Genomic DNA, 13,874 nt, shown 5'->3' with positions numbered 1-13,874 from the left:
AAGCAAAATGTCTGAGGAATAAGTAATGCAGAAACTAGAAATGTATCTTGTTTCTCTCTATCAAAACAATTGTATAGGATATACCTGAGTATCATAAAATGTGTGTGCCTGTAACTGTATCTATGATTGAAGTTCCCAAGAAACTTTTCTTTTGAAAAATTCATTTTTAAGGGCCTGTATGGTTTAATCCCAGAGATATTAAGATCTCAGGGCAGTTCCTTGTCCAAATTTAGTATCCTACCCATTTTCAATTGTGAAAAAACCAAATATGGTTTTGTGTTTATCTTGTCATCACGGTTGACAATGCAAATAATAACAATAGCCCAGGGTTTATGAATGTACAGTGTGACACGTCAGACTATGAATGACCAGGATTAATTGTTAACCCTATTCAGAGTATGAACAGTGTGAAATGCAAAGTAAGATTACGCAGGATTCCATTTACTTAGGGTTTAGAATTACCTAGTAATATATATATATATATATATAATAAAAAATATATTACTAGTTAATTTTTTTAGATACTGTCTGAAATAGTATGTAAATTTGATTTATATAGCAAATGAAACATAGCAAAGCTATCCAAAGTGCTGAACAATGTAAAATAAAATTAAAAGTAAGAGGAAACACAGAAAAGAACAAACAACACATATAATACAATAAAACAGCAATGAAGTGAAATTAAAATGCTAAGGAGAAAAGATAGGTTTTCAATCTCGATTTAAAAATCGTAATGGAAGGTGCAAGGCGGCAGTCTAGAGGCAGTTGGTTCCACAGACGGGGGGCAGTGACTGAAAAGGCTCTGTCACCCTTAGTTTTCATACGGGAACGAAGGACAGATAAAATAGCCCTGTCAGCAGATCTTTAAAGTCTGGTAGATGGCAAAGGAATGATAAGATCTTTAAGATAAGATGGAGCTTGATTGTTAAGAGCTTTAAAAACAAACAACAGAATCTTAAACTGAACCCTAAAATGGACTGGAAGCCAGTGAAGAGAAGCTAAAATTGGAGTGACATGGTCATATTTCTTTGTCCCAGTCAGCAGCCTTGCAGCTGCATTTTGTACCAACTGGAGGCGTGAAAGCGATGACTGAGGAAGACCTGAGTACAGTGAATTACAGTAATCTAAACAACACTAAAAAAATGTACTTTTACTTTTGCCAATTTTACTTAATCCGTTCATGTTGTGATTAAAAAAACATTTTTTTTAACAATGTGCCCCTGATACCAATCAGATGTTCTAAACGGAAAATAAGAACATTATGATCCACGGTATCAAAGGCAGCAGTAAGATCCAGTAGAATCAATACTGCATTTTTACGAGCATCAACTGCCACCAAATTATAATTGAACACTTTAAGCAAAGCAGACTCCGTGCTGTGATAAGTAGTGAATCCAGATTGAAAAGGTTCTAATAAATTAGCTGTACTTAAGAATGTGATCAGCTCTAACTGCACAACTTTTTCCAAAAGCTTTGACAAAAAAGATAACTTTGAGACAGGCTGAAAATTGTTAAAGCAACTTTCATCCAAACCTTGTTTCTTAAGCAAAGGCTGAACAACTGCATGCTTAAAGCAGTTCGGGACCACACCAGTGTCCAAAGAAGAATTAATCAACACTTGGACACTGGGGCCAATTACTGGAAAAGCTGCTTTTATGATCACAGAAGGAACAACATCCAGTGAGGAATTAGTAGACTTCATTTTGTTAATGAGATCGGAAAGTTCTACATTTACATTTATTCATTTAGCTGACGCTTTTATCCAAAGCGACTTACAATTGCTATATATGTCAGAGGTTGCACGCCTCTGGAGCAACTAGGGGTTAAGTGTCTTGCTCAGGGACACATTGGTGTCTCACAGTGGATTCGAACCCGGGTCTCTCACACCAAAGGCATGTGTCTTATCCACTGCGCCAACACCACCCCCTTCTATTAAAGTGACATGTTAAAAATGGCTAAATAAAAATGGACTACCAGGCGAGTTCAAATACAGGTCTGAGAGCGGTGAAGTAAAAGCGAATAAGCGAATGGCACTCACTTTGTCAACAAAAAATGGCAAAAATGTCTCACAGAGCCCTGCTGATGGCTCCCTAGAGAACTGGGATTTCGGATTAAAAACTGAATTTATTGTGGAGAATAAAACCCTAGGTCTATGAGAGTGTGCACGGTAATCAGTTCTGAAAAATATTTCGATCTTGCTGACTTAGCAGCACTCTGAAACTTAACCAGACAATCGTTAAAAATCTCAAGAGACACAGTAAGATGATCAGTCTTCCATCTCCTCTCTGCTTTATGGCATGTCTGTCTAAGAGAGCGAGCGTTGTCATCCAACCAATAATAAGATTTTATCTTAGGTTGTTTAACTTTAAAAGGAGCAATAGAATCTAAGATATTAGAACAAACTGTGTAAAACAGAGAAATCATATCATCAGGCCCATAGGATGCCTTTGCAGCATGTAAGATAGATTTTTCAACAGCATTAGCTAGATAGTAATCATTGAACTGAGAAACAGTCACTGAGTTTATAAAACGAGAATAAAAACCAGCAGGCTTATTCACAGTAGCAGAGATTACAGCAGGAACCTTAAAAAGAATGGGTTTGTGATCAGAGAAGGAAGCATCATCAATGACAACATCAATGACAACATCATCTACAACGGAACCATGTGACATTATAAGGTCAAGTGTGTGACCAAAAACATTAAGTTGCTTGATTTATATGTTGAGAAAAGCAGAACGAGTCCAAGATATTACAAAACTCAGCAACCAAAGGACGCCCCAGGCAGCAAAGATGATTTGCCAGTTCACTATGATCTAGTTGTGGTTTGTTAATAAGAGGCTTAATAACCGCCAGCTTGAATGGTTTTGGGATGTGACCTAAAAATAACGATGAGTTAATGATATCGAGTGTTGAGTGGGTATTGAGTGGGTACAGGATCTAATAATAATGATGGGGTGGTGTTGGCGCAGTGGATAAGACACATGCCTTTGGTGTGAAAGAACTGGGTTTGAATCCACTGTGAGATACCAATGTGTCCCTGAGCAAGACACTTGTGTGACCTCTGACATATATAGCAATTGTAAGTTGCTTTGGATAAAAGCTAAACATGTTGTTGGTTTAGAAGTTTATTTAGCACTTCCTATCCTATAGTTGTAAAGCACTGCAGTTTATTGGGTAAGTCGTGGCCTAATGGTTAGAGTCGGACTCTGAATCGGAGGGTTGTGAGTTCAAGTCTTGGGAAGGCAGGAATTGTAGGTGGGGGGGAGTGCATGCACAGTGCTCTCTCCACCCTCAATACCGTGACTGAGGTGCCCTTGAGCAAGGCACCGAACCCCCAACTGCTCCCCGGGCGCCGCAGCATAAATGGCTGCCCACTGCTGTGTGTGTGTGTGTGTGTGTGTGTGTGTGTGTGTGTTAAAAGGGATGGGTTAAAAGCAGAGCACGAATTTTGAGTATTGGTCACCATACTTGGCTGAATGTTACGTCACTTTCACTATCTTTGAGATTGATGGATGAAACTGAAGTGTTAGACGCTGTAGAATCTACATTTGTTATTGTATTTCTGATGTTATCTATTTTATCAGAAGAAATCATAAAGTCATTACTATTAAATGTTGATGGAATATTTGAATCAGGTGGCGTCTGGGTATTTGTTAATTTAGCCACTGTGCTAAATAAAAAGCTTGGATTATTTTGGTTACTTTCAATGAGTTTGTGGATATGCTCTGCCCTGGCAGTTTTTAGAGCTGTTTATAGCAGGACATACTGTTTTTCCACACAATTCTAAAAACTTTAGAATTTTTCTCCATTTGCGCTCAAGACAACGAGTTTCTTTCTTGAGAGAGTATTATTGTTATGCCATGGCACAGTACGTTTTTCTCTAACCTTTTAAATTTGATGGGGGCAATGGCTTCTAATGTAATACAGAAAATAGTGCCCTTGTTGCCAGTCATTTTGTGTAGTTCATGTGTATTTTTTGCAGTTGATAGAAATCAGGCAGGTTATTGGTAAATCTGTCTTTGGTGGGTAAGTACATCCCCCCTCAAACCTCAGACTCTAAATATTTTATTTCACATGTTTAGAGGAAGCTGAAGTGGTTATGTGTTCTATAGAAGTAAATACTCTGCTTAAACCATTTTTTAATGACAGACAAGGCAACAAATACTACAAGAAAGTACTTGCTTTCTCAACAGCAAGACCCAAGTAATGTCATACATTATGTGTCTTCTAGCTTTCTCTTCTCTTCTTTATTTAAAGAAACCGGGACAGAGTACAATAAACATTAACCTCAAAGGGAGAGATGCATAGTACTGGGTTTTAGCTCAAGAGCTAATTTTCACCTGTAGTCCCTGGGCAGGCTGATGTTAAGCTACAATATATAAAACATACATGAGTAATAAGATTTACTCTTGCCAAAAAAAAAAAAAAAAAAAATTGTACAAAACTTCATGTTCACACCTTTCATATACTTAGACCACACACACATATCTGGTCACATGTGGGGACAAATTTGATTTGATAAAAGTCATTTCTTTGCTTGGCGTGTGAAGGTGTAAAAATGTGTGCTTTTTTTAGCTCTGTAGGCAACATATTCCACTGACGAGCGGCCACACAAGTAAATGCAAGAGTTTCCAAATACTGTACTGCGTTTAGGGATCCTGCGTTCACCTCACACCGTAGATCTTGTGGCTCGAGCTGTTGTTTCAGAGCCCAAAGATATGAATTCTTTTAGTGGAGGAGCAGCGTTGTCATGAAGGATCTTATACATCAAACACAGATTGGTGTGAATTATCAGATTTTGCAAAGCTGAGAAACTGGTATTTTACAAGAATATGACTGATGGAATCGTCTGCTTTTCTTATCGTGAATCTTTAGAGATCTTTTATATAATGACTCAAGTGGCTAGAGTGCAATTTTAGTAGCCTGTGACCAACTTGTCATACAATATCGAAAATGAGGAACAATCATTGCATTTAGATAGGCCCCTGAGGCCTCGATTGTAAAGGAATTTCGAATGTATCTGAACTGTGCCATATTAAATTTTATTGTATTTGTTAACTTTTTTTATATGCTTTTTAAAGCCTAAATTTGGTTCCAATATGACACCTAAATATTTTACCTGTTCTTGATTTGAAATGATTTGTCCATCAATTAAAATATTAGGGTAAATTTGTATTTTAAAACGATTTGTGAAAAACATAGAAACAGTCTTATCTAAATTTAGAGTGAGACATGAGTTCTTCATAAGAGTTACATGTAATTACATTTTTCACGAAAACTAATTTTGCTATCAAAAGTCATAGCTATTTGGTTTGCAGCCACAATTGCTATTGCCAGCAGGTACTTTGAAATCAATTTGATGACAAATTTTAGTGAAGACCTGATCAAGATTTTGTAACAACATTTTAAATTCATATTTAACGGCAAAGTCTTCTAGTGGTAATTGGGTGAAAATAGGAAGTTAATCCCACACTGAAACTGGTTTAATGTATATTTAGGCAATATGTTTGATGTTCAATTTACATCAAATAAACCTCATGTCAAGTTTTTGATGTCAGTTTTATTAGCATATTGAACCAGTTTTTTTACATCAATTTTGATCTGAGGCCTTAACATTAATTGTCCACTGGGTATTATACTGGGAAAAATTGAGTAGGATTTATTAGACAGAAATCTAGGAAACAATTGGTGAATTTCACAATTTCAAAGAAGTGGGAAGTAATTAGTGTGTAAAATTCCAAATAGAAGATTGAAATAGTATTTGTACTAATCTTTGTTTCATTTGCAACTTTGAAATCATTTTTAAGGCATCAATCAAGTTATATGTTAGCTAAATATTTAGCTAATTCAGATTTAGAGACAGCATTATTACTTTTTGTATGCAAAGAAAACAAAAATAACTTTATTCAACAATCCATCTCCTTTGAGTTATTTTTGTTTTCTTTGCGTACAAAAAGTATTCTCCTATAGCTTGTAAAATTACAGTTGAACCCCTGATATCACATGGGTAATTTTACCGATCTTATTCGATAGAAGTATTGGACTGTAATAGGTGAGGATTTATTATTTTCTAGCTTTCCTCAATGGGGTGTCGATCAGAACACAATGGATTCGATCAGTTCGATGCAAAGGAGGTTTATTGTTGACAGTTTTGGCTATGCACAGAACAGCAGTACACAGGTTGCTTAAAATTATTTAGATGTGTGTGTTTATGGTCTACAAAGGGAAAGAAATAAAGATATATATTAACAAATGTCTCTAGTATTATTATACAAACATTACTTCCAAAACTACATTTCTCAAATAAAGAATTATCAGGTTCGATTCTATATTAAATAAAGAAATCAATATGCAAGCAACGAGAATATGCAACACCGCCACCCGGTGGTCAGAAATGGCATAAACATACAAAACCGAAACTAAATCTGAGGTAATTTAAATGAACGGCACATAATCATAAAGATCGCGTCCTTAACTCGAAATAACAAGAGTTTCAAATACTAATGTAACGGTCACACATACATATGTACAAATCAAACACTGGGTGCAATATAAATATTATAAATTGGAAGTTATATCGAACATAAAACGGCACATTCACGAACTCTCAACCTCACGCGATTAACAGATTCATCTCTCTTGAACATGCATCACTTTATGAAAGTATGACATCAAGGCTTTACAGCTCCTTAACAAATATCGATCACCAAACTAGGTGAACAGTCAACTTACATATATTTATTGACGCACTTTGCACACACAGTCTTGCTTGTACAGTCCCGCTCATACAGTCCCGCTCTCTGCTGACGATGACTGACAGTAAATGGCGCATGCGCACATGACTCGGCCTTTCCAACACAGCCGCCCCCAAATTTGGTTACAAATTTGCTCCATTGAAAGGCCGACACTATAGGGACTATCGTTAGTCACTAGTGTGGCTTTTATCCACTTCATCTCGGATCTCCGGAAGAACAATCAGTCGAGCGATGGGTCTTGTGTAGCCTTTGTCCTTAATCTGCACCTCAACCGTTCGAACTCGATTATCAGCCCCCGGAAAGACATTAAGCACTCTCCCGATCTGCCACAATGAACGGGGTAACTGAGGGTCAACAAGCATGACAACTGTCCCGGGTTTGATGTCTACTGATGGATTCTGCCACTTTCCCCTGGCCTGCATGTCGGGTAAGTAATACTTTATGAAGGCCGTCCAGAATCTGTCAGACAATACTTGGGAATGCCTCCATCTCCGTCTTCCTAGGAGCTCAGACACTGGATATATGACTTGGGGTAGGGACCCATCCGGCCACCCCATTAGAAGGCAGTTCGGGGTGATCGGATCTGCATCAGCAATGTCTGCTGAAACGTAACCAAGAGGTTTGGAGTTGAGGATGGCCTCAATCTCTATGAGGACAGTTTGAAGCACTTCTTCGGTTACTGATTCTGAGCCCAGGGTTGTATAAAGTGCAGCCTTTACTGAACAAATCTCACGTTCCCACACCCCTCCAAAGTGTGGAGCAGCTGGAGGATTGAAACGAAAGCTAATTTGTTGCTTCGCTAGCTGCTGTTGCAGATCACCACTGAGCTGACTGAATGCTTCTCTAAGCTCTCTCTCACCACCTCGGAAGTTGGTGCCTTGGTCCGAGTATAACTCTGCAGGTTTTCCACGGCGACCTATAAACCGACGTAGTGCCATGAGAAAGGCATCACTATCTATAGATGTCAGCACCTCAAGGTGCACCGCCCGGGTGGTCAAGCACTTAAATAAAAGTCCCCACCGCTTCTCCGTCCGACGACCTATTTTGACCAGAAGAGGTCCAAAGCAGTCCATTCCAGTTGAATGAAAAGCAGGCTTGAACAACCGAAGTCGTGGTGGAGGGAGATCAACCATCTTCTGGGAGGCTGGCTTCGACCTCCATTTACAGCATTCAAGACATGTTCGCTGGTGCTTTCTCACTGCTTCTCTCCCTTTCAGTATCCACACATTTCGACGGAGCTCCGCAAACACTCGCTCTGGTCCTGGATGGCAAAGGCGAGCATCATATTCCTTTATGAGTAGCTGAGTGTTAGGGTGACTGGAATCCAACACAATAGGGTGTACTGTGCTTGGGTCTAATCCTTCCACCCGCCTTAATCGTCCTCCAACCCGTATTACCTCACCGGTTCTGTCGAACTCTGGGGAGAGACAAAGTAAGCGGCTGCTAGAACGAACAGGTTTACCACTCTTCAACAGATGGTAATCTTCATGAAAACTATCCATCTGGACCTGTCTCAGTGCGGTCAGTTCTGCCTTTTGGTAAGCACTGGCTGGAGGGGAGCCACTTTGTTCTGCCGCCCCTTGCAACTCCTGTGCTACTGCTTCGACCAAGTCTTTCCAGCTACTAAACTTGCTACCATCTGCTGTCACTGCTGCTGAGTTAACCACGCCACAGAATGCACTTCGCTTTAATTCCGTAGCATCATCAGGCACTAAGCTGTGCACAACTGGTGGTGCTGGCCAAGTACTCTGAGGTTGGAGGAGGAATTTTGGCCCTTGGATCCAACGATTGGGTTCAATAAGGTCCTTAAGGCTCTTACCACGGGTAAGATCATCCGCAGGGTTCCTGACAGAATCAATGTAATTCCACCCTTTAAGGTCAGTCAATTCTTGAATCTCTGCCACCCTAGTGCCCACAAACACCTTGAAGCGGCAGGATTCGGAATGTAACCAGTGGAGGACAGTTGTTGAATCTGTCCAGAAAGTGACCTTCTGGATCTTCAAGGTGAGCTCATTTTCAGCCAGCTTGGCCATCTGCGCTCCTATTAGAGCAGCACACAGCTCCAGTCTAGGAATTGAGCACTGCTTACGTGGGGCAACACGTGATCGGGCCATGAGGAATGAAAGGTGTAACTTCCCGCATGGATCTTCTGAGCGAAGGTAAGTGACTGCCCCATAAGCCTTCTCAGAAGCATCGGTGAAGATATGGATTTCCCGAGTGACCTCTGAGTTGTCCATGCTGGATGGAATGTAGCACCTAGGGAGTACTACAAGAGGTAAGCACTGAAGCTCAGCTTCCCACACCCTCCATGCCTGCTGAAGATCATCAGGAAGTTGTGGATCATCCCAGTTCCTGTTCTTAATCCAGAGCTGTTGAACAATCACCTTGGCTCGTGTGGTGAAAGGAAGAATGACACCAAGGGGGTCATACTGACTTGCTAACACACGATATATGTTCCGCATCGTCAGAGCACTGTAAGTAACAGGTCTATGCTTAAATCCTAGGTGGTCCGACTCACAGAGCCAATTCAGTCCCAAGGTGGATTCACGTAGGTCTTCTTTATTCTGTGAAAGCCACAACTCTAGTTTGGGAGATCTGGCTTCTGGTGGCAAGTGACTGACGACTTCTTGCACGTTGCTGGCCCATTGACGGATATCAAACCCTCCGGACGCTAGCAGCTTACGAAGTTTGTCTAGTAACTGCCGTGCCTCTTGAGCAGATGGGAAGCTCTGTAGACAGTTATCCACATAAAAGCAGCGTTCCACAGAATGTCTCACATCTTCATCCGCTGTGCTGTGCGATGAGACATGTCTTTGGAGGGCGAAGGATGCACAGCAGGGACTGCACGTGGTTCCGAACGGCAGCACCTCGCCGCGTCTCATGCCACGCCAGAGAAAGCGCAGGAGGGGTTTGTCCTCAGGTAAGAGCAGAACTTGGTGGAACATTCCACGTATATCACCGCTGATAGCAACACAATGCTCTCTGAAACGAAGTAGAACACCTAACAGAGAAGGGCTCAAGGTTGGACCAGGCATCAAGGAATCATTGAGGTTCAGTCCTTTATATTGGAAAGAGCAATTGAACACAATACGGTCCTTATCATTGTGGCTGACTAAGTGGTGCGGGATATACCAGGTCTCCCCTGCCATAGTGCTTGCAGCAGCTGAGAGTTTGGTAACTGCTCCATTCAGTTCCAGCTTTTCAATTTCAGCATTGTACACGGCTGCTTTCTCTGGATTTTGGGTTAGTCGTCGTTCCATACTCCGGAGACTTGGAACCACAGCCTCTTTCGGAGCACTAAAGGAGGTTGAAGCCTTTCTGCGCAACAAGGGTGTCGCGTAACGTAATATTCCATTCACCTCCACGCGAGTTGTCCTGGTCTCTAAGAGGTTAATGGCATCCTGGTCCTCCCTGGACCTTGTCACCTGCTTTTCACAACGGAAAGGCAAAACATCAAGTTGCCATAGCCTTTCAACATCTCTTTTGAGTTCTAGTTCCGCAGGGGTGAGAGACAGGAAAAGGCACTGCTGTGGCTGCAACTTGGTCTCCAAGATCTTGGCTGGTCCCTGCAGTGTCCATCCTAGCCTTGTCTTTATGGCGGCCGGACCACCAAGTGGACCAATTCGGACAGGTGCAATTGGTGTGATTAGATGGGTGTTATCAGCTCCGTTGAGAAGTAAAGGACTCACTCTTTCAAAGGCCTGCAGGGGGAGATCTTTGAGATGCTTGTACTTCAACAAACTGACAGGATAGGAGTAATCGGCCAGACCAAGACGTTTCGCAGTGAATGCTGCATTGATCTTAAAGGTCTTCTGTGGTTGAGTGGCAGGAGATATGTGGAAGGTAACCGTGGTTCCACTGATGGTCTGCACATCTTGGCGGATGGTCCGTAAGGCTATGTTTTCGGCTTGACCTTGTATACCAAGCTCATGGGCGGCATCAGGAAGAAGAATAGTGCGCTCGGACCCATCATCCATGACAGCATAGGTGTCGAGCGTCTTGCCTCCATAGCGCAGCAAGACCCGGATGACCTTTAGGAGAACACGCCTGCAGTCGGTGGGGTCCAAGTACAGAGTCTCAGTGGTTGAACTAACAAGGCAAGAACCTTCTCTGGTACTCTTTGTGTTGACCTCATGCAAGATTTGTAAGTGCTTCCCTTTGCAGATGCTACAAGGCTTCTTGAGTGTGCACTGGGCTGCTTGGTGTGCATGTCCACAGCGCCAACAACGATGATTGGTCTGGATCCATTCAATCATTTGCTGTTTATCAAAGGACTTGAAAGTGGGACATTGACTAAGATAATGGTCCTCGTTATCGCAGTAAGGACAAAAAGCTCTAGGTGGGAGTTTAGGTTTCTCCACTTTAACTGGTCTAACTTGAGAGGGTGCTGAGGGTATCTTTGTGGCAATGTCGTCCACTCCATGAAGGATGGTAGCTGAACGGGCAGTGGGTTTGGTTTCTCTCCAGCGTTCTGGTCTCTGGCTCTTGTAACTGATCTGTGTCTCACTGCTTTGACACCAGGCCTCATACTGGAGCCACTGTGAAAATTCACAAAGGTTATACACAGACCCAGGACGGTGGTACATCTGTCTTCGGAATCCTGATCTCATTTCAGCAGGTAACTTACTCAGCAGCCTCTCTACATGTGACCCACAACGAAGCTCGGCTTCACCTTCGTCTCCAAGAGTTTCCAACATACCCACCAAAGCCCTAATCTGTAAAGCAAATTTGTCAAAGGCCTCAGTATCTCCTCGTCGAATATCTGGGGAATCCATCACTTTGGCAATCTTCTTGAGTGCCAACTTGTGAGGCTGGCCAAACCTTTCATTGAGAGCAGCCATGGTAGCAGAGTACGGAAATGGTGAATTGAGATAGGAATCTGCCACCAGACGAGCTTCATCTAGCTTCAAATGATCCAGCAAGATTTGGTACCGGAACAGCTCTGTGGCATCTGATGGTAGAAGGTTCTCAAGAGCTATCTTTAAACGAGTAAACTCACTGGGGTCCTTAGTACAAAAGTTGGGTATGGTTGGCACTGGACCTCGGTAAGTGGTTTCTTGTCTTACAGGATTCAGGTTAGAGGCATAAGGATCTCTGTGTACTAACTGTGGCCCTGTGGGTTGCTGGGACTGAGAACGCACCTGTGTAGGGTAATCTGAAGACTCTCTAGAGGACTTATACAATGTCCTGGAATGCCAGTGAGGGACAGGAGTATCTGTTTGGAGGCCCGGCATAGGAAGAGCTGTTCTCTGATAAAGAGGGTGACTTGGGTTTTCAGCATGTTGCCAGGAAGGGAAATCATGGCCAGCATGTTCACCACACATGGTTGGCCTAATATGTGATTTAGTAGGTGCCGCCGCTAAGATCTGATCTTTCATTATCTGAAGCTCACCCATCATTGTTCCCAGAATGTCTAACATTTTAGAGTCACCTGTTGTGGCAGGAAGGGGCTGGTGTGGCTTTAGAGGTGACGCTGTTGTGTAGTCTGTCTGGCGATGCTTACCATAGGTAGGTGGGGGCAAAGATGTATACACCACGGAGTGTGGATTGTAGGATGCCGTTCCAGGATGTGGGAGGAGTCTATCCTGTCCAGGGAAAGATGTACTTGGCAACGGCGTGGACTGATGTTTTTCCCATGGCCGATGATATGGAGAAGTCTGAGGACTATTAACTGGCTGCACTGGAGCGTAGCTGGCGCTAGGTTGTTGCAGTTCTATATTATCCATTCCTTGGATAAAAAGATCCCTTTCCCCGACTATGGGCGACCATTCATCCACTGTGTCCCATGGACCTTGACTTATAGGACTCGTTCCTCTGGTAGAAGGTGAAGAGATGTTCACTGCAGCATCTCCAAGCCACTGTGTATGCTGTATTGTGTGAGGCGATACCGGCTGGCTGCCTGCTCTATGATGTACTGTCGTAAGATCATAATCTCTTAGGTAAGCAGGAAGATGAACTTGACGTTTTGGTCTGACAATCTGTGAAGATGCTTCTTCAGGTTGCATAGTGATACTGATCAATTCTTTGTCCATAAGGAATGCCAGATCCGGCTCGAAGGACCATTTATTCTATAGAAGTATTGGACTGTAATAGGTGAGGATTTATTATTTTCTAGCTTTCCTCAATGGGGTGTCAGAACACAATGGATTCGATCAGTTCGATGCAAAGGAGGTTTATTGTTGACAGTTTTGGCTATGCACAGAACAGCAGTACACAGGTTGCTTAAAATTATTTAGATGTGTGTGTTTATGGTCTACAAAGGGAAAGAAATAAAGATATATATTAACAAATGTCTCTAGTATTATTATACAAACATTACTTCCAAAACTACATTTCTCAAATAAAGAATTATCAGGTTCGATTCTATATTAAATAAAGAAATCAATATGCAAGCAACGAGAATATGCAACACCGCCACCCGGTGGTCAGAAATGGCATAAACATACAAAACCGAAACTAAATCTGAGGTAATTTAAATGAACGGCACATAATCATAAAGATCGCGTCCTTAACTCGAAATAACAAGAGTTTCAAATACTAATGTAACGGTCACACATACATATGTACAAATCAAACACTGGGTGCAATATAAATATTATAAATTGCAAGTAATATCGAACATAAAACGGCACATTCACGAACTCTCAACCTCACGCGATTAACAGATTCATCTCTCTTGAACATGCATCACTTTATGAAAGTATGACATCAAGGCTTTACAGCTCCTTAACAAATATCGATCACCAAACTAGGTGAACAGTCAACTTACATATATTTATTGACGCACTTTGCACACACAGTCTTGCTTGTACAGTCCCGCTCATACAGTCCCGCTCTCTGCTGACGATGACTGACAGTAAATCGCGCATGCGCACATGACTCGGCCTTTCCAACAGATCTCTTTGCTATGTTTCTGAACCTTGACCATGGTAATTAGATTGCTGTCTATGAGAGGGTCAGAGAGCTCTCAGAATGCATCAAAATATCTTAATTTGTGTTGTGAAGGTGAAGATGAGGTTGTACAGGGTTAGAACAACATGAGGATAAGTAATGACAGAATTTTCATTTTTGGAAGAACTATCCTTTTAAATCTTTACACAAAACTTCCTTGGAATTGC

Source organism: Carassius carassius, chromosome 37, assembly GCF_963082965.1.
Source record: "Carassius carassius chromosome 37, fCarCar2.1, whole genome shotgun sequence".
Taxonomy (NCBI): Eukaryota; Metazoa; Chordata; class Actinopteri; order Cypriniformes; family Cyprinidae; genus Carassius; species Carassius carassius.
The sequence above is the reverse complement of the archived record's forward strand: the minus strand, read 5'-3'. Positions refer to the sequence as shown.